Here is a 25,560-nt window from a genome sequence, read left to right as displayed (position 1 = left end):
CAAATGAGATCGGCCCCTGAAGTTCTTTTCCACAACTTGCCACACCTCACCACCAGATGTCAGGGTGGAGCTCATCCTGACTCTGCTTACACATTTATGAATGATACGGTCTGAGACCTTTAACTTGATTCAATGTTCTGTGGGAAGCCAGAGATCAGAGGACGGATTTGGTGTGCTTGCAGTAGTAGTGTAGAAAATGTTAGTCACAGATGCAACTATGTGAGAACTTAGTATCAGTGAAGAATCCAAGAGTACTGCTAAAGTATGGACTGAATTGTCCAGTTAATAAAATCATAGAAGATAGGGTTGGAAGAGACCTCAGGAGGTCATCTAGTCCAACTCCCTGCTCAAAGCAGGAACAATCCCAACTAAATAATTCCAGCCAGGGCTTTGTCAAGCCGGCCCTTAAAAACCTCTAAGGACGAAGATTCCACCACCTCCCTAAGTAACCCGGTCCAGTGCTTCACCACCCTCCTAGTGAAATATTTTTCCTACTATCCAACCTAGACCTCCCCCAAGAGATCATTGCTCCTTGTTCTGTCATCTGCCACCACTGAGAACAGCTGAGCTCCATCCTCTTTGGAACCCCCCTTCAGGTAGTTGAAGGCTGCTATCAAATCCCCCCTCACTCTTCTCTTCTGCAGACTAAATAACCCCAGTTCCCTCAGCCTCTCCTCATAAGTCATGTGCCCCAGTCCCCTAATAATTTTTGTTGCCCTTTGCTGGGCTCTCTCCAATTTGTGCACGTCCTTTCTGTAGTGGGGGCCGCAAAATTGGATGCAATACTCAAGATGTGGCATCACCAGTGCCGAATAGAGGGGAATAATCACTTCCCTCGATCTGCTGGCACTGCTCCTAGTAATGCAGCCCAAAATGCCGTTAGCCTTTTTGGCAACAAGGGCACACTGCTGACTTCTCCAGCTTCTCGTCCACTGTAATCCCCAGGTCCTTTTCTGCAGAACTGCTTCTTAGCCAGTTGGTCCCCAGCCTGTGGCAGTACATGGGATTCTTCCATCCAACTGCAGGATTCTGCACTTGTCCTTGTTGAACCTCATCAGATTTCTTTTGGCCCAATCCTCCAATTTGGCTAGGTCACTCTGGATCCTATCCCTAACCTCCAGCTTAGTGTCATCCACGAATTTGCTGAGGGTGCAATCCATCCCATCATCCATATCATTACTGAAGATGTTGAACAAAACCAGCCCTACAACCAACCCTGTGACAGTCCGCTTGATACCGGCTGCCAACTAGACATCGAGCCATTGATCACTACCTGTTTAGTCCAACGATCTAGCCAGCTTTCTATCCACCTTATAGTCCATTAATCTAATCCATACTTCTGTAACTTGCTGGCAAGAATACTGTGGGAGATGGTATCAAAAGTAAAGTCAAGGTATATCATGTCCACCGCTTTCCCCATATACACAGAACCAGTTATCTCATCATAGAAGGCAATCAGGTTGGTCAGGCATGACTTGCCTTTGGTGAATCCATGTTGACTGTTCCTGATAACCTTCCTCTCCTCCAAGTGCTTCAAAATGGATTCCTTGATCATGGACTCCATGATCTTTCTGGGGACTAAGGCGAGGCTGACTAATGTGTAATTTCCCAGGTTCTCCTTCTTCCCTATTTTGAAGAGGGACACTATATTTGCCTTTTTCCAATCATCCAGGACCTCTCCCAAATGCCATGAGTTTTCAAAGATAATAGCCAATGGCTCTGCAATCACATCAGCCAATTCCCTGAGCATCCTCAGATGCATTGCATCTGGCCCTATGGACTTGTGCATGTCCAGACTTTCTAAATAGTCCTTAACCTGGTCTTTTACCACTGAGGGCTGCTCACCTCCTCCCCATGCTGTGCTGCCCAGTGCAGCAGCGTGGGAGCTGACCTTGTCTGTGAAGACCCAGACAAAAAAAGCATTGAGTATTTCAGCTTTTTCCATATCATCTGTCACTAGGTTGCCTCCTCCAGTCAGTAAGGGTCCCACGCTTTCCCTGACCACCTTCTTGTTGCTAACATACCTGTAGAAACCCTTCTTGTTACCCTTTACATCCATTGTTAGCAGCAACTCCAATTGTCCTTTGGCCTTCCTGATTACAGCCCTGCATGCTCAAGCAATATTTTTATACTCCTCCCTAGTCATCTGTCCAAGTTTCCACTTCTTGTAAGCTTCTTTTTAGTGTTTAAGCTCACCGATGATTTCTCTGTTAAGCCAAGCTGGTCACTTGCCATATTTGCTATTCTTTCTGCACATCGGGATGGTTTGTTCCTGTGCTCTCCATAAGGCTTCTTTAAAATATAGCTAGCTCTCCTGGACTCCTTTCCCCCTCATATTAGCCTCCCAGGGAATCCTGCCCATCAGTTTCCTGAGGGAGTCAAAGTCTGCTTTTCTGAAGCTTTTCTGCTGCTCTCCTTTCTTCCTTTTGTCAACATCCTGAACTCGACCATCTCGTGGTCACTGCTGCCTAGGTTGCCACCCACTTCTACTTCCCCTACCAATTCTTCCCTGATTGTGAGCAGCAGGTCAAGAGGAGCATGGCCACTAGTTGGTTCCTCCAGCACTTGTACCAGGATGTTGTCCCCACACTGTCCAAAAACTTCCTGGATTGTTTGTGCACTGCGGTATTGCTCTCCCAGCAGATGTCCCCCATGAGAACCAGGGCCTGTGATCTGGAAACTTATGTTAGTTGTCCAAAGAAAGCCTCGTCTACCTCATCCTCCTGGTCTGTTGGTCTATAGCAGATGCCCACCATGACATCACCCTTGTTACTCTCGCCTCTAAATTTAACCCAAAGACTCTCAACAGGCTTTTCTTCAGTTTCATACTGGAGCTCTGAGCAATCATACTGCTCTCTTACATACAGTGCAACTTCTCCACCTTTTCTTCCTCCCCTGTCCTCCCTGAACAGTTTGTACCCATCCATGACAGTACTCCAGTCATGTGAGCTACCCCACCAAGTCTCTGTTATTCCAGTCACATCATAGTTCCTTGACTGTGCCAGGACTTCTGATTCTTCCTGCTTGTTTCCCAGGCTTGTTATCCCAGTTGTGGATGTGTACTGTCTACCATTGGAGAACTGGAGAGGAAACATGGCCCAGTGGTTAGGATACTGGCCTGGGACTTAGGAGACACATATTCAATTCTCTGCACCACTAAAAACTCCTGTATGACCATGGGTAAGTCACTTAGTTTCTCTGTGCCTCAGTTCCCCAACTGTAAAATGGGAATAATAGCACTTCCCTATTTCACAAGGATTGTATGAGAATAAATTCATTAAAGGTTGTGAGGTGCTCAGATACTATAATAGTGGAGGCCATATAAGTACAAACAGATAAAATTCCTGGCTCTGCTTAGTCTCTTTGTGCCTCTGTTCCCCATATTTACAATGGGGATAACATTACTTCACAGTGGTATTGTGAGGCTAAATACTGTGAGGTTTGCAGATACTGCGGTGATGGGGTCCACCTAAATACCTACACCCTCTTCAAAGTCCTTTCCTCTGTCCCCCAGAATAACCCCTGCCTTTGTTGGGTTCATCTTCAACCAGCTGTTGTTCATCCATGAGATGATCTTGTCCGAGCCATCATGGTGGTAGTAGTAGTGGCCATATATAGTAAAGGATAAGTAGAAATGTGTGACCACTAGGGCTTAGAGGTCCTAACTGAGATTAGGGTCCCATCGTTCTAGAAATTGTACAAATATGTAGTAGAAAACAGCCTCTGTTCTGAAGAGTTTATATTGTAAGCAGACAAGACAGAAGGAAGGAGAAACAAAGTTATATTATCCTCATTTTACAGATGGGGCACTGACTCACATAAAAACTAAGTCACTTATCCAGGGTCTCCCCAGAAGTCAGTGTCAGAGTCAAGAGCTGAATGCAGCCAACCACTGCACCTCCCTCTCTAATAGATACACTAATGTTGGTTTTTAAGAGATGGGCCCAAGCAGCAAAGTTTGGAACCAGATCCGTATTTTTCCAAAACTTGGTGGTGATCAGATCTGGATTCTGATCTGTCCAATCTCTCATGGATATTTTACACATGGGTATTTTTACATGGGTTGGGAACCTGGTGACTACGTAAGGGATTCAAACTTCAGTCTGAAGTGGGCCCCTCATTTTTTAAGGCAGCAGAGAAGAACCCCTATATGCAGAGTGTGGGTGAAACATGGAGTGCCCTTAACATCTGAGTGCTATGTTAGTTCCAACTGCCAGTTGAGGGCTCTAGTTGACCTTCATAGTTGAGTGCTGTGTAAGAGCTCCAGTTAAACAACATTTCTAGCAGAGTGCTACTCAGGGATTCCATTTGAGTGCTGGCTGAGAGCTCCTGTTGAGGATGCCAGCTGAAATTGAGAACAGTCATTGGAACACTCCAATCAGCTGAGCATTCACTAAATTGCATGGAAAAATGTCAACAAGCCACCAATTAACATTGAAATGAAACCTTGCTGAATGTTAGATGGGACATTCCAGTTGAAAGATCTTTCCTTTTTTTTTTTTCCATTTGTGATCATGTTGTCACAGTCCATGAAGTAGTGATTCCACGATTCTCACAATACTTCCAGAGGGGTTCACCCCCACTTTTGCCTGACCAGTAGAGCTAGCTGGCTGATCAGGACTGGGTATGTTCCTCCCCTTAAAAGGGTAGAGCAGTTTTTGTGCTTCCTGTACGCCAGGGAATCCCAGAAGGCAATTTGCTTCTTTAGCGAAGAATGTCTCTGATGTGTCCACTGGGGTGGTGTGGCTGGGCTCAAATGTCATGGTCTAATACACAGAAATCCATGAGTATTCTGGAAGTGTAAAGTACTAATCAACATGAGTCAGGGTGGCGGCACTGGGTCCTGTATGGCTCCATGTCATGGATGAAACTTTCCCATTATCATACAGGGGGGGTTATAAAGAATTTTCAATGTTTATGGAACTTGAGGGCCTGATTCCCCTCTAATTTCATTGTCTTCAGTGAAGTTGTTCCTGATTTAGTGAGAGGAGACTCAACCCCTTGGATCTACTTAAACTTCAGAATGGAGTTAAATTTGAGAGCTGTTCAGGGGCTTAGCAGGAAGATCTAGGGAGAGAACTGATTTCAGATATAGGAGAACAGGGGATCAGCTGAATTCTGAGCCTGACATTTGCATGCTACACATGTTAACACAGAGATCTACCTTTGTAACTAAATGTGCTTATTGTATGCCATTAATGTATTATTTTTAATCATTTCCAGCAGGCTGCAGATACTGTTACTAAGCAAGAATCCTTCTGCTGTCAGGATAACTATAGGATTACAGATGCTCAGCATGCACATAATGTCAAATTCTCCAGCCACTAAAATATTATGCCTGAGGCATTACAAGCCTTATTCATTTCAAACTTGGCAATTCAGATTGTTGCATAGCAGTTAACAGAATTTCACAACATCATACTGGATTTCCCTGTTACTACAGTAGGTTGCTGTGATAAGAACATACATTGAAAATTGTGCTGATTTACTGAAGGTTACTGTGAGATGAAACAGGGCAGTATGCTTCAAAGAGCAGTTGTTAAGCAGATCAAGAGAGCTAAAGGGATATATTTTCTGGACACCCAACCAAAAAAAATGACTAATGTTTAGATAGAAAATGTTTTATTTAAATAATGGAAATATGACACAAAAAGTTAAAGAAAGCCAGATACATTTCTGTAGTTAAAGTTGAGAATGGTCAGCAAAAAGACAAGACTATAAGTAAACTATAGATTGTCAAGTCACCACTAACTTTGAAGTTCCTGGCTTTTATAGGTTGGGGGCATTAATCTTTTAAAATAAATGTTTCAAATTTGTCACTTGTGTTCTAATTTTAGCACACAAGATTGCATCAGGGTAAATACTCCGTCTAAGGGAAATAAATTGTTTCGTATCTACAGACAAGAGAGATCAAATTGGTGCAGAATGAGTCTGTTGTTTCAGCATATGGCCGAGCTGGTTATTGTTTATTCATTTATATTGCTGCAGCGCCTAAAGGCCCCAATCAAGACTGTATCCCCATTGTGCTTGTCATCTGCCAATATGGTGAGGCCCATTTGCAGAGCTGTAACAGAATTTGGGCCTTGTAGGTCAGTTTCCTATGTAACAGAAACTGATGATGCACAGTCTTTCTGGGTGTAATTTGTTTATTTACAGAATGTACACAGGTCCTGTTGTATTGCACAGGGGTGGTAACAAGCAGCATATGGACAACTCCCTCTTGCAGAAAACTCAGGTTCAATTCCTCTGCCCTGTCCCAAGAAGCTGCTGCCTTGTGTCACTGTCTCTCTTCAAGGACCATGCACAAGTCTTACTGCTTCACAAACAGTCTCCTTTCCTTACCACAGTCCCTGAGTTCCTCACCTGGGAAACCCTGAGTCGCGGATACTCACTGAGACCATATGACCTGAAAAGATGATCCTGGGTGGGTCTACCCTTTTTGAGATACCAAGGAACCTCAGAGCTTCAAATGGCAGACAATAGAGAGTTTTCTAATCCTCAAATTTAACCCTTAACCTCTGGGTGCATTTACCACCTGACATCTTTATCACCTCAGCTGGTCCAATCAAACTCCACCACCCCCACTGAGCTGGGGAGGAGGATTATATCATTATACAAGTGTTCAGGACACAGTGTACTCAATGAACCTACAGTGGCCCCAGTGATAGAAGAAAATAGAGCTCAAGGGCTAAAAGATAGACTTGTTGTGTAAATATGGGGCATCAAAGCATTTGTTGTTACAACATTCAGATCTTGCATTTAAAAGATCTCTTAGAACCTCTGTTCTTCTCTTTAGGCATCTTTCTGTGAGGAAAAAGAGAGGAGAGGGTTTTTTGCTGTGCAAGTTTTTACACATGGTCCTACTTTGGAAAGAATAATGATTTTCAGCTAATAGGCTGCACGTTGTCTATGTCAATGTCTAGATTGTGTCTCAGACCTCTCAATCATTTTTACTTGTTTGTATGAATAGTCATATTGGTATTAAAAGGAATCAAACTTTGGTACTCATGAAAGGTAAGGTAAATGGAAAAAGTAATAGAGATGAGCAAACCCATTTCCTTTAGGTTTTGCTCCTCTCTATCGGTTCAGAATGAATAGTTTCTATACGTGGACCTATGGAAACCTGCTGTGTAATATTTGTAAATAGCAACTTTGTTAATAAAAAATACACTTTATATGCATGGAAGGAACATTTCCACAGTGTATGTGTGTGGCAGGTTGCCTCCTATATAAAAATGTATATCTGGGTGGGAAATGTTTTATATGTAAATAGTGTTTTCTGTCAGTTTCTACCATTAATCAACTAAATCCATGTATGTAATAAAATGACATCTCATGCAAATTCATGATTGCTGCTACAGCAGTTGTCAACAATCTCTGTGTGCTGCTGACTCTGAGCATGAGTTATGCATATATAGATATATAAATATAACTATATATCTCTATATAAATAAATATAGATATATAAAAAATATGGGATTCCCGGTTGTTTTTATAATGACACCACGCTCACAAGCCCACTACTTTCTGCTTTATTTCAGGTTCCTAAAGTCAATTTTGGCCCCAGGTTGCTTCCCAGGTAGGAGGGCCTTTTAGGTTTTCCAGTGAAGAAACGAGCATCATTGTAATGGCATTAAAGAAAGCAAAAACTACTTGCTCCGAGCTACAAATTATAGCAACATTAAGCAACTATTACTATAATGAAAATTATTGAAGCAGCAAGGTAGCGGACAAGCTGTGTACATCTGGTCTGTTCATCTGCTTCTATGGAGAGTGCTTCAGAGAGCGAGAGAGCTGATCATGACATTTTAGTAGTGTTTTAAGTAGAGGAGAATAGAGAATGTTGTTCCCTCTCATAAACTTCCATTTTGCCCTCTTGAAGAAAAAAGCTTATGAAGTGTAAACACATATCTGCATCCTATAACTACAGAATAATATCTCCCAGTAGCAGATTACATCGCAACATCCTGTTGTACTATTAGCTGAGCTCAGTAGGGTTGGGATGGGAAAATCTAGGTATTGCAAGAATGGGTCTTTAATCATTTAGTAGCTGAGTCTGTGTTAGGAAGCCCCTTGCTGCTAGAGGTGTCATCTTGCAAATGAGATGTAAATTTGAGGTCCTGACTCTTCCTGATCATTAAACATTGTAGAAAGAGTAGTGGTGATTAACTCTAATATCCTGCCAAATTTGAATTTGAATAATGATTGTATTCTGCATAGAGTAGTGAAATTCCCCTTCAAGCTTCAGTTGAACTGTATTCATCTCTGCTAAAGTTTTGTAGATTTGCTGTGCAATGTTGGTTACTGCATTTCACTGAGAAATGACTGATCATTAGTGTCCGTGAAGTGATATGAATGTCTAGTTTGTATAATCAGTTAGCAGTGAGTAAAGTAAATAGATAGGTGCCCTATCTAAATGAAAGTTAGATAGATCGACTGATAGATAATCTTTATTGCATTTGTCCAACTAATTGATCAGATTTTGGTGATATTTCTTGATCCACAGTGTAGAAAAATCAGTCACTTTTTAATCCATACATATTCCCATTTTATTTTATTTTATTTTTTTACTGGTGCATTTGAAAAATCTTTTTACCCATGTCCTAGGTTCTTCTGTAATGGACTTTCAGCCTGTTCGGAAGCAGGAAGTACTAGAAAGCCCACAAGAGACAGACCTTATGAAATGTGAGCCAAACTTCTGAATATTTATCAGAATCAAGCCTCCATCTTTTGTAAAGTTCCCTCCAGGCTATAGACCCTGATTCAAGAAAGCACACAAGCATGTGCTTAACTTTAAGCATTTACTTAAGTTCATCCCTGTTCAGCAAAGCCCTAAATCATGTGCTTATGGTTAATCATATGGTTAAGTGTTTTGCTCTACTGGGGCCTTTATGAACAGCATTGGCTAATCTGGCCCCAGATTCATTTGTTTTAGACACTGGTAGAAGGAAGGTGAAAAATGCTTTTTGTTAAATCTAGAATACTTAAAGCTGCAAATCCTACTGTCCAGGTGCACTGGGGATGCTCTCCTGTCCCCCATTCAATATATCACGGAAAGGTTTTTAAAGTTATTAGGTTGAATCCCAAAAGAGAATAAGAAGGCAAAATCTCCTTTACAGACAACATTGGCTTTGAGCTTCTCTTTTCCCACTTTTATAGGAAGGATAAAACTTTCTGATCATAGGCATTACCAAACTGGATCAGACATAAGGACCGTCTAGTCCAGTATCCTGTCTTCAACACTCCGAGAGACTTCAGAGAAAGGTGTAAGAACCCCACAGGAGGGAGATGTGGGAAAATCTGCCTGCATCCCAACTCATTTCATCTGATCCTTGTCTCTAAGAGTTAGTGATTGGTTTAAACCCTGAAACCCACAGGTTTAATGTCCTTTCCAAAATTATAACTTTGGATTTCTGGAAATTTTTTATATCTATATAAATATACAGTCCCTTCTGGAATCTTGTTAATTTTTTTATCTCCTTCCTCCGACATGGCATTGTAGGATATGTGGTTAGTGATGAGAAAGTCAAGACTCTGTTATGCTTAGCCAATGAGTTCTTTGATCCTGACAATTGCCAACAAACTAAAATCCATTTCAAAACACTCTGCGGCAGATTCTGCCACTCATGCACAGGCTGGATAGTTCCTTACCCCTTCCGAGGTGCCTTGGAATGAATGGGACTGCTTGTGGAGTACGGTTATTAAGGGAGCAGAATCTGGTCTTTGCTGAGAAAGTAAGGACTTTGATCAAACACACGTTGTCCTGGATGAGCTGATTGTTGAGCTCTGTCAAGGTTTGTAGGCCTGGAAAATGGCTTGTCTTAACAGTTGTCCCATAATACTGCAGACTGATGACTGGGGTATAGAATTTTGATGTGTGTCCCATCTTCATCCATAATCCATAGTGAGGATTCATACAATATTGGTTCTATGACCAGTTCTGGTGACAGTTCTAATTTTTCTGCGGGAAAATAATAATAATAAAAATTGTATTTTATACCACAATAAGTTATTGTAATTTTCCTAATGGAGGGTGAGATTTACTTGGGAGACTACAGCCAGCAGCACTCCTGTGCACCTTTTAAATCCTATCTAAGTGCCCTATTTTGAAGCCTGAAGTGGGACTTAAGTAGCGCCTAAACTGTATGCTGCACCTCTGCACGGGGTTGAATTTCACCCTTAGATCAATGACCAACTCTGTGCTCTTATCTAGCCACATGTTGACTTTTCTCTGTGCGTATACACATGCACACAAATACTTTTTATGTAAAGAGACATGGATTCTTAAATATTTTTTAAAATCCTGTACATTGTTGCATACAGAGTTGCTGGGGCCATATTGGTCCCAGGATATAAGAGAGACAAGGTGGGTGAGGTGATATCTTTTATCGAACCACCGTGTGTTGGTGAGAGAGACAAACTTTCAAGCTTATACAGAGCTCTTCTTCAGCTCTTCACAAACCTGAAGAAGCGCTCGGTGTAAGCTCAAAAGCTGGTCTCTCTCACCAATAGAGGTTGGTCTGAAGAAAGATATTACCGCACCCACCTTGTCTCTCTAAAAAAGATATGAGTGTTTTTTTAAAATAATTGAATAACCAAGGAATCTTGGAATTAATAGACTGTAAAACAGTCACACATTCTGAAAGAGTTTGCTTATTTCTCACACACATACATGTGTTGATGTTCAGTGTAGAGCAGACCACGGCTCTGGAGAATGTGGCCTCTGGCATTGCACTTACGTTTCTTCTAACAGGTACAGGGGGGAAGTTGGGTGTGTTTTGCTCTACATAGACACACAGATTCCTGGAGTCTAACCTTACCTTGCAGGGTGAATTCCATTGAATACTACTGAGGACCTCCATTCCTGCAGCACAGGTGATGTTTTCAATCTGTTTATTTTCTTACATGTAGCTGTCACTGGCATGAATAGTGAGTATAGGAATAGAGTCTGATCCAACTCTCATTAAAGTCAATGGGAGTCTTTCCATTGACTTCAGTGGGAGTGGAATAAAATCCCAGGGTCCTGACTGCAACTTGCTCCCTTACTGTATGCTTTAGATTAGACCACACTCCCATCCCAGTGCGGGGAATACTTCCTTTGTCTGTGTTCTCCGTTTATATTAAAAACTCTTTGTGGCAGGGATGACTTTCTCTCATTATGTGTACATACAGTGTTTAGCACAATGGTTCCTTGATGTTGATTGGGACCTTTATATACCACTATAAGAATTGGACCAGACCCATGAAAGATACATAGGCTCCCCTGAATTGTATTATTTTCTGTTTTAAAGTGATCAGTTTATAAAGCTCTTACATACAGATGCTGGACGTTCCAAATGCATGCTGGATGTGAGCACACTTAAAACAGCATTAAATTAATTTACGACTGGTTATACCATGCCTCCCTGAGAAGAGTAACTTGCAGACTAACAACTCTTCAGTATGACTGAATCCTTTTGTTGAATATCAAGAAATAGACCTTACATTTCTCTGGTTGGAGGACAAAAGAAAAAAAATAGCTTATCTGTTCTGAAGAAAAAGTTATTTACTGTAAAGCTGACGAGCTGTAAGCCAGAACTCTTTTGAATTATGCCATTAACACCTGGTCCGTCGCATAAGGCTTTTTTGTAACTGCCGAAAATTGGTGATGGCTCAGTGTGACCGTGTTTATTCAAACCCATAATTTTTCATTCCATGGTCATGCCATTTGTTTTTCAACTAGTAACTATCTTTCATCTCACCATTGGAGACACAGGTGCTGTATTGAAGTGATGTTGCACTGCGTATGCTGTCATAGTGTCAATTGTGTTGATTGCTAGCAGACTGGATTAAACAGAACGCACATAGTACTTCAGTTAGCCTTAATTAGAGTATGCAATACATGTATTCCATTCCAGATGAGACAACTTAATGAAAAAAGCAGCAGGAAGTCATTATAAAGCAAGTAAATAAGGCATTGTTAGAGCTGCAAAGAAACTAGCAGAAATGCTTTGAGAACATTAGAGTTTGGGGAAGATGAAAATTTAAAAGGATAGTTGTTCTTTAATTTAACTTCAGGGGTCCCATCTGTGAGATGGAGCTTTCTTTTTCCTGCCTTCTTTGTAAACACATACATAAAAATGCATGTCAATAATTGAAAACATGGGTGTTCCAAATTAGCATGGCAGCATGTGACCCTCTTTTTGCACAGGGGTAAATAATTGCAGTAGGTTTAAGGCAGTGGAGAATCAAGCCCTTAGTGTGATAACAGTCACAAAAACGCATTGTATAACCTCTTTAGACTCACTTCAGGGTAGGCATCACTGACCAGACAAGGTGCAAGGCAATGGAGAATCAGGAAAAAAAAACAGACCTTGAATGTGTTTGGGGATGGAGTCAGAGTCATTCAGCTGAAACACTGGGGCCAAATCCCAGATGGTGTAAATCAGTCTAGCTCCATTGTCTTTACTATTACCTCAGGTAAGGGGAAGCTACAATAAAGTTATCCTCATGAGGGCGAGAAGGAGAGTGGGAGGAAGGAAGCAGCAGAAGGAGAAACTGCAGCTGGCAGATGGAAGGTGTTCATATACAGCTACTTTAGCTGGCATTCTCAAAGGGGAGATGCAGCTGTGAGTTAAAAGCTGTATTGCTACTTTTCCCCCTCAGCGTGTAGGTTCAGCAGTGTAAATACTGCTGTAAACTAGCACTTCTGTGTTTACACCCACCCACTCAAGAAATGGCCAGCCAAATCCTGACCCCTTGGAAATTGTGACAGTTCAATTCCAGAACGTTCCTTAGCCAGACATGCAACCTCTAGACAGTGATACTGAGGAATGAAGCTGTGTGTTGTGTTGTGAGCACAGGGAAAAAGAACTGTTCCTAAGCCCATTCGTTCCTGCTCTCTGTGAGAATAATTCAGGCTCAGGGAAGTGGAGAATGTGGAAATCCACAACCCCACTGGGCTCAGGTCTGTGGCGTGACATGCAGGTTTTTAAGGCCTGGCTTGACAAAGCCCTGGCTGGGATGATTCAGTTGGGGTTGGTCCTGCTCTGAGCAGGGGGTTGGACTAGATGACCTCCTGAGGTGTCTTCCAACCCTAACCTTCTAGGATTCTTTGAGGGGGAACACACCGTAAGGGGTAAGGTGGAGGACTAGTGCAGAGCCAGAGGGCAGAGGGATGGAATAGGAATGACTCATAGGCTGAGTTGTTACTGGAGGAACTTGGATGGGATGCAAGAGAGAGGTGTGAAGGGCTTAGTTGGGCAGCAAGTCGGTGGAGGGGAAGTGATGTGGGCAGCAGCAGCAGCAGGAGAGAGGAAGACAGGTGGGAAGTAGAATGTACAGGAGGAGAGAGGGATGCTATATGGGGGACTATTGAGGAAAAGGAGGCTCCAGGATCTGGTGAAGGAAACCAGACTGTGTTATTCCTTTCTACAAAATGTACTGAGGGGAACAGTGAGAGACGGGGACCTGTGGTTCAGTGGACAAACCTGGGAGCTGCCTGGCAAGAGCTCTAGCTCTGTGCCAGCTGAAAGGGGGAGTGTCACAAGAGCAGGGGCATATTCTCAGCTGCTTTTGGTAGAAGGCAGTGGAAAAACAGGCCCCTTGCCTGCATCCTAATTGTCTCCTGCCTCAACTATGGCAATCTCCTCCTCTTGGGTCTTATTTTATTAACCTTGCTCCCCCCATGTAATCCATCCAAACTGCAGAAGCCAAAGCCATAACATCCTCCTATTATTTAGCAGAATCTCATGTTTCCTTCCACTCTACCAGTGACACCAGCCTTGAAACCCCTTTCATCTCTGTCACTCTCTCATAGTGGAAGGAATGGCATGTTCTCAGCACTTCTAGAAATCAGGCCACTTATCTAGTTGCCTAAGTGTGGATTCAGCCAGCCATACAGGGTTGATAATTGTGGTCATTATTGGTACTGCTAGTGTCTTTTATGACTCATGTCTCTGGTAAAAGGCTGTCTTACATGGAAGCTTTACTCTAAGAGTTTTATTCCACACAACTAAATGAAACATCTTTGAAAACTAGCACAAGCATTGATTCCTCTCATCCCCATCAGTAGTGTGGCAATACACAACAGTATTTGTCTCCATACCAGCTGTTTGGTGACTTCCAAGAGTGGCCAAGCCAGACTGCTTGCATATGTTTCAGAGTTGCTTCCTTCCTATTTGACCTTCCAGCTAGAAAATTAGTAAGCACAGCTTCATCCTTTAAGTTGCCAACCACTTTGCGTTCTGGATTAACTGTTGTATGGAGTCTTTGAGGATTGTGACCATTTGTTTCCTTGACATCTTAATTACTTACACAATTATGCATAGTGCTCAAATTAGCAATGCATTTTCAAAAACGGTTGCATATCTAATTCACCAATGTGATCTCATGTCAGTGCAGGGTTTGAATAGAAGAGTTTAGAATGTTTTTAACCTGTGGTGTCAGTACTGGATGCAGCTGTGGCTGGAAGTATCATTGGAGCTAAAAGATGGTGTCTGAGTTCCAGTGCAGGAATGTTTAGAAAGTTGTAGTCTTTAGAGTTACTAGCTAATCAGAAAGTTGTTATTGTTTACATTGCAGTAGCATCTAGACACCACAACCAGGTCATGGTTCCATTGTGCTAGAAGCTCAAAAGATAATACTAAATGGTCTCCTCCCCATGACAGCTTACATTGTGTAAGCTTGGCCACAGGTCAGTGGTGTGTGTACGTTAACACTCAGTGTGAGTGGACATGTATCACTGAAGGTATTACTTATGAGTATAAGATGGTATCAAGCAATAATGCTCAGATACTACAGTGGTGAGTGCTAATACAAAATCCTAAAATAAATTGATGTGAATGAGTATGAGAATTGCAAGAGCAAAGTTGAATTATCCCAGGCTGGTAACCAAACTGCAAATACTAAGATACTATAATATAGAGTCACTCTGAGGTATGTACCATACTGCAATAAACCTCAACAGGATAGGCGCTAGAAAGTGACTGGTGTATCTGGCCAGTTATCGTCACTCACCAATGAAATACTCCAGTGGCTTCCAAATGCACACCTAGAAGTGGATTTATTGCTTTCAGAAATGTGGCTGAGGAATGTCCATTACAAATTGTGAATACAGGATTTGCCTTGGAATTACACCAAATGTAATCGCTATGGGGAAAATTCACATTGTCCGGACAGCCACCTCAAAGCCTATGCATCACTTACGTCCCATTAACCCCTATTTTGAAGACCTACATGTTGCTTAATGCCTTGCATGTGTGGGTGAATTTCATCCTTAAACAGCCAATTATGAGCTCAGTCCTGCTCCCTTTGAAGTCAGTGGCAAAAGTTGGCATTGCTGTGACTTAATAACATTTCTTTTTATCTTAGTAACCGGAACAATTAATTACCTGGCTGCCTAGGAAAATAAATACAATTAAAAGAGTGGAGTTCTATATTATTTTTCATTGTTGTCTGTATAAATTAATAATGTAAAATAATTTATCTAGCAAGGGAAAAAACCTCTCTAAATGGTTGACTCTTATGAACCCATTGGGTAAAAGAAACCTTTATTTTCCTCATTTGAAATGTTACTACTGGGCATCACACATAGTCCATTGTCTGTGTGTTATTCATTCTCCAGTGAGTTAAGATGGATAAATGAGAACATGAATACCTGAGACACCCCTAAAATAGTGACAGACTGGATAATATGGCACTGGAACTGCATCCCTTGTGGGAATATCTCATGCGATCTGGGGAAATTGTGGTGAAAGAATTAATACAGTAGAATGATCTTTTGTCATATAATCAGATTGGATAATTCTTTATTCAACCAAAATGCCTGTTCGTCGTTTGTTATAACATATTTAAATGTAACATAACTAGTGGATTTTAGATGATTGTATAGTAATGGTATATCTCTTAAGCTGCACGAAATTGCAAGATATAATTAATAAGCTACCCAACACATTCTGATAGCACCCCAAGTTATTAGAACAAAAGGAAAAACAGTGAAATGGCATCTGAAAGGACTAATGTCCAAGGCTGATTAGGGCAATAAAAGGTTATGGGCCAGATCATTAGGTGATGTAAATCAACCTAGCTGTATTGGCTTCTATGGAGCTAAGCTGATTTATACCACCTGAGGATCTGCCTTACAGTCTAAGAAGCAGACTGGGATTTCCAAAGAAACCTAATGAAGTTAGGTGCCGAAATTCCCAGCTAAAATACATACAAAATTAGTAGAAAGATATACACTGCCAAATTATTGATAAGAACTGCAGTACTATATGGCTTTATTATCTAAATGTACCATATCATAACTAGCAAAGGAACTTTCCATTATAGAGTATGTGATTGTAAGGCACTTATTCAGCTCCATCACAGAAACAAAAATATCTCTGGTTATCGTTGGAAGCAATGTGAGGCCCAAAGTACATAGATTCATCTGTGGTGGGTTTTGGTTTAATATAGTGAGATTTTGTTCCATAAGCTAAAGATGCAATCCAAGCACTACTTGGTTTGGTTTGCTGTTTGCTCCTTTGGTTATCTTATTGGGACTATTTCTTTGCATGCTGTTGAAGCATTATTAGTAGTAGGCATCCTTCAGTCTTGAGAGACCATGGGTATGCACCCCTGAGAGGTAAAGAATTTACTCAGTTGGTTTTATGGCAGCTGTGAACGTGGCTGAAGAGACCCTCTTGTGAGAGACAGTTTCTGCCACAGCTGTCACATTTGAAGGTGATGTTTCGACCTTTTGGGCTTTGCCTTCTGTGAGTTCTTTTCTCCTCAACTAAGCTGGACGGCTTCCTCTTATAACTCCAGAGACCTTTGTTAAGCTCTTGTTTCCAAAGGCTGTGGTCTTGAGTGTGATCTTCCCAGTTGTCCGTATCCAATTTTTTGAAGTCTTGCTTGCACACATCCTCAAAAAGCAATTTTGGGTGCCCTTTGGGTCTTTTTCCAGATGACAGTTCTCTATACAGAATGTCCGTTGGGATGCGCCCATCATTCATTCGGCACACATGTCCAAGCCAGCGGAGACATCTCTGTTGAGGAGTGTTTGCATGCTGGGTATGCTGGCCCATTTGAGCACCTCAATATTGATGACTCTGTCCCTCCAGGTGATTCCAAAGATTCGACAAAGGCAACACATATGAAAGCTGTTGAGTCTCTTTTCCTGAAGAGAGTATAATGTCCATGTCTCGCTCCCATACAAAAGTGTGCCAATAATACATGCACGATACACAAAGATCTGTGTGTGTTCTGTCAGTTTGTTGTTTTGCCATACCCTCTTGCTCAGACTAGACACTGTTGTGATGGCTTTTCCAATGCGGATGCTGAGTTCTGTTTCAAGTGAAAGGTTGACTGTGATAGTGGACCCCAGGTATGTGAACTCGTTCACCACTTCAGGTTCATAATTGTTGATCTTGATGGATGGTGCTTCCTCAACTCCTATTATGTTCATCTTTTTTAGGCTTATGGTAAGCCCGAAGCCTTGGCAGGCTTTGGCAAAACTCTCCATAAGGCTTTGAAGATGAGCTTCTGTGTGGGTTGTCACTGCTGCATCATCAGCAATGAGGAGGTGTTGACTAAGGGCTTCCCGAGTCTTGGTTTTAGATCTGAGTCTTGCAAGATTGAACAGCTTTCCAACAGATCTTCTGTGTAAGTAGATTCCCTCAGTTGAGGAACCAAAAGCTTGGTTCAGTAGCAAGGAGAAGAAGATCCCAAACAGAGTTGGGGCAAGTATGCAGCCTTGCTTAACTCTGCTATGAAAGAAGTATTATTAGATTACCTTAATTTTATACAGGCCTTTCATAGAGGCAGAGTGCAAACACTGAGTATAATTTGATTCAGCAATGAATAAACTGAATTTTTATTATTATTGTTTGTGTTACTGTAGCACCTAGTGGTCGTTGCCAAGATTAGATCCATTGTGCCTGGCACTGTATAAACACATAGTAAGAGCCAGTCCCTGCTCCAAAGAACTTACAATCTAAATAAACAAGACAGACAGGGTATGTCTACACTGCAATTAAAAACCAGTGGCTGGTCCATGCCAGCTGACTTGGTCTCACCGGGCTCAGACTAATGGTCTAATTGCAATGTAGATGTTCAGGCTTGGGCAGGAGCCAGGCTCTAAGACTCTAGGAGGTGGGAGGGTCCCAGACCTCGGGCTGCAGCCTAAGCCCAAATAGCTACACTGTAATTAAACGGACTCCTGGGGCTTGGGCAGTGAGGCTAAATCAGTTGACATGGGCCAGGTGTGGATGTCTAACTTCAATGTAGATATACTCACAATGACTGGGAGAAAGGAAATATTATTATCTTGATTTTATCAATGAGGAACTGAGACAGAGAGAGACTAAGGACCAGCTCTTCAAATGTTTTAGGCTCCTAAGTGCCAGCAATTTCAATGGAGTTAGGCACCTAAATATTTTTGAGGCTCTGGGCCTAAATGATTTCCACACTGTGACATTATCCAGGGTACAATCTGGACTGTTGAACAGCCTTGTCCCCTTAACTCTCATGCTGGGGTAGAGAGGTCATCAAGGGGTGCCTTTTACACTGCTTTGCTATCAGAACATCCACTCCTGACCTGCTCACACAGCCTTCAGCATACAAATTCTCTCCCAGCTAAACACATGGACACTCCAACCAGTCGCTCATGAATTATTTACGGGGTAGCACCAGCAAATTCTTAGTCACAGACTTTGCCCTAGAAATGTTTGTCTTGTACTGTCCAGTAAACTACTGAACAATGTAAGCTCATAAAAAGTCTGTCATTTCATCAAAGGAAAATTATATATGCACCAGCCTTGTTATCCCAAATGGAGTTTCCCACACATTTCAATCCAAACACACTGGTTAAGATAAAACAATGAGTTTATTTACTACAGAAAGATATATTTTAAGTGATGATAAGTGATGATCTATAAAAGTCAAGATTGGTTACCAAAGAAAATAAGAGTAATATGCAAGTCAATACTTAGTTTAGCAAGCTAAGTGAACTTAAAAACAAAGGTTCTGTCTCAGCATACACCTTGTAAATGTCATAGGCTGGGTCTCCTTTCAGCCTGGGACCACTCCCCCCTTAGTTTAGTTCTGGTGAAATGGAGGCCACTGTGTCTCTCTCTAATACCACACTCCACTCTTTGACGATTACTCCTAACTGGGGTTCAGGCAATTAGTATTCTCTTGTGGATGTAAGGGTTGAACGGTCTCTGTGATGAAATGTAAATTTCTTGTTTACACATTCCCATTGCTGAAGACCACTGGCATCCTTTCGTCTGAGAGAAACGGTGGGAATTTCAGCTTTTGATGTAGATGGTTTGCAATGTCTCATGTGACTGAATAGTTCAATCTGAGATTTGCATGATCTGTGGCAGTTATTGCAAATGTATGTATCTTAGTTGGGAGCTGCTTGCTTCCTATGGGCTCTTTTCTCTTCAAACCATAGGAGCCAGCTCCTGTCATTGACTTTGATACCCTGATGGAGACAATGGTGCCACTTATTACAATCACTTGCCAGGTTTCAGAGTAACAGCTGTGTTAGTCTGTATTCGCAAAAAGAAAAGGAGTACTTGCGGCACCTTAGAGACTAACCAATTTATTTGAGCATAAGCTTTCATGAGCTACAGCTCACTTCATCAGATATATACTATGGAAAGTGTAGAAGATCTTTTTATACACACTAAGCATGAAAAAATACCTCTCCCCACCCCATTCTCCTGCTTGTAATAGCTTATCTAAAGTGACCACTCTCCTTACAATGTGTATGATAATCAAGGTGGGCCATTTCCAGCACAAATCCAGGGTTTAACAAGAACGTCTGCGGAGGAGGGGGTAGGAAAAAACAAGGGGAAATAGGTTACCTTGCATAATGACTTAGCCACTCCCAGTCTCTATTCAAGCCTAAGTTAATTGTATCCAATTTGCAAATGAATTCCAATTCAACAGTTTCTCGCTGGAGTCTGGATTTGAAGTTTTTTTGTTGTAATATCGCAACTTTCATGTCTGTAATCACGTGACCAGAGAGATTGAAGTGTTCTCCAACTGGTTTATGAATGTTATAATTCTTGACATCTGATTTGTGTCCATATATTCTTTTACGTAGAGACTGTCCAGTTTGACCAATGTACATGGCAGAGGGGCATTGCTGGCACATGATGGCATATATCACATTGGTGGATGTGCAGGTGAACGAGCCTCTGATAGTGTGGCTGATGTTATTAGGACCTGTGATGGTGTCCCCTGAATGGATATGTGGGCATAGTTGGCAACAGGCTTTGTTGCAAGGATAGGTTCCTGGGTTAGTGGTTCTGTTGTGTGGTATGTGGTTGGTGGTGAGTATTTGCTTCAGGTTGGGGGGCTGTCTGTAGGCAAGGACTGGCCTGTCTCCCAAGATTTGTGAGAGTGTTGGGTCATCCTTCAGGATAGGTTGTAGATCCTTAATAATGCATTGGAGGGGTTTTAGTTGGGGGCTGAAGGTGACGGCTAGTGGCGTTCTGTTATTTTCTTTGTTAGGCCTGTCCTGTAGTAGGTGACTTCTGGGAACTCTTCTGGCTCTATCAATCTGTTTCTTCACTTCCGCAGGTGGGTATTGTAGTTGTAAGAATGCTTGATAGAGATCTTGTAGGTGTTTGTCTCTGTCTGAGGGGTTGGAGCAAATACGGTTGTATCGCAGAGCTTGGCTGTAGACGATGGATTGTGTGGTGTGGTCAGGGTGAAAGCTGGAGGCATGTAGGTAGGAATAGCGGTCAGTAGGTTTCCGGTATAGGGTGATGTTTATGTGACCATCGTTTATTAGCACTGTAGTGTCCAGGAAGTGGATCTCTTGTGTGGACTGGACCAGGCTGAGGTTGATGGTGGGATGGAAATTGTTGAAATCATGGTGGAATTCCTCAAGGGCTTCTTTTCCATGGGTCCAGATGATGAAGATGTCATCAATATAGCGCAAGTAGAGTAGGGGCATTAGGGGACGAGAGCTGAGGAAGCGTGGTTCTAAGGCAGCCATAAAAATGTTGGCATACTGTGGGGCCATGCGGGTACCCATAGCAATGCTGCTGATCTGAAGGTATACATTGTCCCTAAATGTAAAATAGTTATGGTTAAGGACAAAGTCACAAAGTTCAGCCACCAGGTTAGCCGTGACATTATCGGGGATAGTGTTCCTGACGGCTTGTAGTCCATCTTTGTGTGGAATGTTGGTGTAGAGGGCTTCTACATCCATAGTGGCCAGGATGGTGTTATCAGGAAGATCACCGATGGATTGTAGTTTCCTCAGGAAGTCAGTGGTGTCTCAAAGGTAGCTGAGAGTGCTGGTAGCGTAGGGCCTGAGGAAGGAGTCTACATAGCCAGACAATCCTGCTGTCAGGGTGCCAATGCCTGAGATGATGGGGCGCCCAGGATTTTCAGGTTTATGGATCTTGGGTAGTAGATAGAATATCCCAGGTCGGGGTTCCAGGGGTGTGTCTGTGCGGATTTGATCTTGTGCTTTTTCAGGGAGTTTCTTGAGCAAATGCTGTAGTTTCTTTTGGTAACTCTCAGTGGGATCAGAGGGTAATAGCTTGTAGAAAGTGGTGTTGGAGAGCTGCCGAGCAGCCTCTTGTTCATATTCTGACCTATTCATGATGACAACAGCACCTCCTTTGCCAGCCTTTTTGATTATGATGTCAGAGTTGTTTCTGAGGCTGTGGATGGCATTGTGCTCTGCACGGCTGAGGTTATGGGGCAAGTGATGCTGCTTCATTTGCAGATTGGATTCAATTAACTTAGGCTTGAATAGAGACTGGAGTGGCTAAGTCATTATGCAAGGTAACCTATTTCCCCTTGTTTTTTCCTCCCCCCCTCCCCCCCTCCCCCCCAGACGTTCTTGTTAAACCCTGGATTTGTGCTGGAAATGGCCCACCTTGATTATCAGACACATTGTAAGGAGAGTGATCACTTTAGATAAGCTATTACCAGCAGGAGAGTGGGTTTGTGGGGGGGTGGGGGGTGGGGCGGGGTGAGAAAACCTGGATTTGTGCTGGAAATGGCCCAACTTGATTATCATACACATTGTAAGGAGAGTGATCACTTTAGATAAGCTATTACCAGCAGGAGAGTGGGGTAAGGTATTTTTTCACGCTTTGTCTGTATAAAAAGATCTTCTACACTTTCCACAGTATGCATCCGATGAAGTGAGCTGTAGCTCATGAAAGCTTATGCTCAAATAAATTGGTTAGTCTCTAAGGTGCCGCAAGTACTCCTTTTCTTTTTGCGAATCACTTGCCAAGATTTCCCATTGGTCAGGATCAATTCCAAATTCCTTCATATCTTGCTTGCATGTGTCTCTATAGTGAAGCTTGGGACATCCTGTTGTTCCCTCTTATAGCTCTCCATATAGCATGTCCTTGGGCATGCGTCAGTCTTGCAGCCTAACCAGATGGCCCAGCCAGCGCAGTCGTCTTTGCTTGAGCAGGGCTGTCACACTTGGTAAATTTCCCCTTTGAAGAATCTCTGTGTTGGTGACCTTATCCTACCATTTGGTGTTGAGTATGCAGCATAAACAATGTAGGTGGAAACTGTTTAACCTTTTCTCCTGATGAGCCTAAGTTGTCCATGTTTCCCCACAATACAAGAGAGTGTTAAGGACACAAGCTTGGTACACTAGCATTTTGGTCTTGATGGTGAGCTTTGAGTTGTTCCATGATCTTTTAGTTTGTCTGCTAAAGGTGGTGGCAGCCTTTCCAATATGAACATTTATTTCTTCATCCAGTGAGAACTTGGTGGTCACTGCAGAACCTAAATAGCTGAACTTTTGGGCTACTTCTAGCTGGTTTGCATTTAAAGTAATTGAAGGATCTTGTGGAAACCCCTGTCCTAATACAACCGTTTTCTTGATGCTGATGGTGAGAGCAAATGCCTGACAGGCACTTGAAAGGCGGTCCATGAGTTCTTGTAGTAGATTTTTATTGTCGGCTCTGAGGGCAGCATCACAGAATCATAGAACTGGAAGAGACCGCAAGAGGTCATCTAGTCCAGTCCCCTGCACTCAAGTCAGGGCTAAGTATTATCTAGACCAGTGGTTCCCAGACTTGTTCCACTGCTTGTGCAGGAAAAGCCCCTGGCGGGCCAGGCCGGTTTGTTTACCTGCTGCGTCTGCAGGTTCGGCCAATCGCGGCTCCCAGTGGCCGAGGTTCACTGCTCCAGACCAATGGGAGCTGCTGGAAGTGGCGGCCAGTACATCCCTTAGCCCGCGCCATTTCCAGCAGCTCCCATTGGCCTGGAGCAGCGAACAGAGGCCACTGAGAGCCGCGACCAGCCGAACCTGCAGACGCAGAAGGTAAACAAACTGACCTGGCCAGCCAGGGGCTTTCCCTGCATAAGCAGTGGAACAAGTTGGGGAACCACTGATCTAGACCATCCCTGATAGGTGTTTGTCCAACCTGCTCTTAAAAATCCCCAATGATGGAGATTCCACACCCTCCCTAGGCAATTTATTCCAGTGCTTAACCACTCTGACAGTTAGGAAGTTTTTCCTAATGTCCAACCTAAACTGCCCTTGGTGCAATTTAAGCCCTTTGCTTCTTGTCCTATCCTCAGAGGTTAAGAAAAACAATTTTTCTCCCTCCTCCTTGTAACAACCTTTTGTGTACTTGAAGACTGTTATCATGTCCACTCTCGGTCTTCTCTTCTCCAGACTAAACAGACCCAATTTTTTCAATTTTCCCTCATAGGTCATGTTTTCTAGACCTTTAATCATTTTTGTTGCTCTTCTCTGCACTTTCTTCAATTTGTCCACATCATTCCTGAAATGTGGTGCCCAGAACTGTACACAATACTCCAGTTGAGGCCTAATCAGCGTGGAGTAGAGCGAAAGAATTACTTCTCGTGTCTAGCTTACAATACTCCTGCTAATACATACCAGAATGATGTTTGCTTTTTTTGCAACAGTGTTACACTATTGACTCATATTTAGCTTGTGATCCACTGTGATCCCCAGATCCATTTCCACTGTACTCCTTTCAAGACAGTCATTTCCCATTTTGTATGTGTGCAACCGATTCTTCCTTCCTAAGTGGAGTACTTTGCATTTGTCCGTATTGAATTTCATTCTATTTACTTCAGACCTTTTCTCCAGTTTGTCCAGATCATTTTGAATTTTAATCCTATCCTCTGAAGCACTTGCAATCCCTCCCAGCTTGGTATAATCCTCAAACTTTGTAAGTGTACCCTCTATGACATTATCTAAGTCATTGACGAAGATATTGAACAGAACTGGACCCAGAACCAATTCCTGCAGGACCCCTCTCATTATGCCCTTCCAGCATGACTGTGAACCACTGGTAACTACTCTCTGGGAATGATTTTTCAACCAGTTATGCACCCACCTTATAGTAGCTCCATCTAGGTTGTATTTCCCTAGTTTGTTTGAGAAGGTCATGCGAGACAGTATCAAAAGTCTTTCTAAAGTCAAGATATACCACATCTACCGCTTCCCCCCTCCACAAGGCTTGTTACCCTGTCAAAGAAACCTATCAGGTTGGTTTGACATGATTTGTTCTTGACAGATCCATGCTGACTGTTATTTATCACCTTATTATCTTATAGATGTTTGCAAATTGATTGCTTAATTATTTGCGCTATTGTCTTTCTGGATATAGAAGTTAAGAATAGAATCAAATAGAATAGAATAGAAGTTCCCTGCTTAGCACTTTTTTTACTTTGATCTTTGACTTAAGTCGGGACAGGTTTAAGAGTTTGGAGGTTGAAGAATTTCCTGTTTACACATTCCCATTGCTGAAGAATGGATGCTTAAGCTGGTAATAGCTCTTTAACACCTGGCTGGGGTCAGTGTGTCTTTGTCTCTGAAAAACTAGTTTATGGGTGTTACCCAGAATTATGACCTATTTCAGTAGCAATCATACAGTAGAACTTTATAACCTCACATGTAGTGTTGCTATGCATATTTTACCAGGAGAATAATGTTCGTCAGATTATGATGTTGCAAATGATACCTCACAAGGATACTTTGTACAAAATTTATCATAGTCTTGTTGTGAACATAATATAGATGGCCACACCCACACAAGAATTGTTCCTATATCTCTCACATGATTCTCAATTCGGTGCTGTAACCACAAGAACATGCTTCTGGTCTATAGACCAGCACCAGCATTAGGATAATATTTTGACATGTTGCCAACGCCACCCCTTTTTTATTTCTGTGTGCCTGAAGTATGGTGAGAATTGTCAGTACTGAATGTCCAAAAGCTTGTTGTCTAGTCACTGTTGAAAAGAGAAATACCTGTGCTGATTAGAAATGAGAGAAATAAGCTTACTATAAAAGATTATTTTGGTAGCAATCTGGATTCTGAGAATATAGACAATTTCCTCTAGTTTTTGATTAATTGTTTATGGTGTAGACTGATGTAAGTGAGACAATCACATGTAATATATTATTTTCTTAACAGAAATAATAGGATTTAATGGGACTTCATGTTCTTCCTTTATTTTGAGTACAAATGATGCTGAATAACAAGTAGCAAATATTGTATTTAGTGTTTGTCTTACCACAAGATACATTTGTGTATATTGAAGCAAATCAGTATCTTT

Source organism: Eretmochelys imbricata, chromosome 1, assembly GCF_965152235.1.
Source record: "Eretmochelys imbricata isolate rEreImb1 chromosome 1, rEreImb1.hap1, whole genome shotgun sequence".
Lineage (NCBI taxonomy): Eukaryota > Metazoa > Chordata > Testudines > Cheloniidae > Eretmochelys > Eretmochelys imbricata.
The sequence above is the reverse complement of the archived record's forward strand: the minus strand, read 5'-3'. Positions refer to the sequence as shown.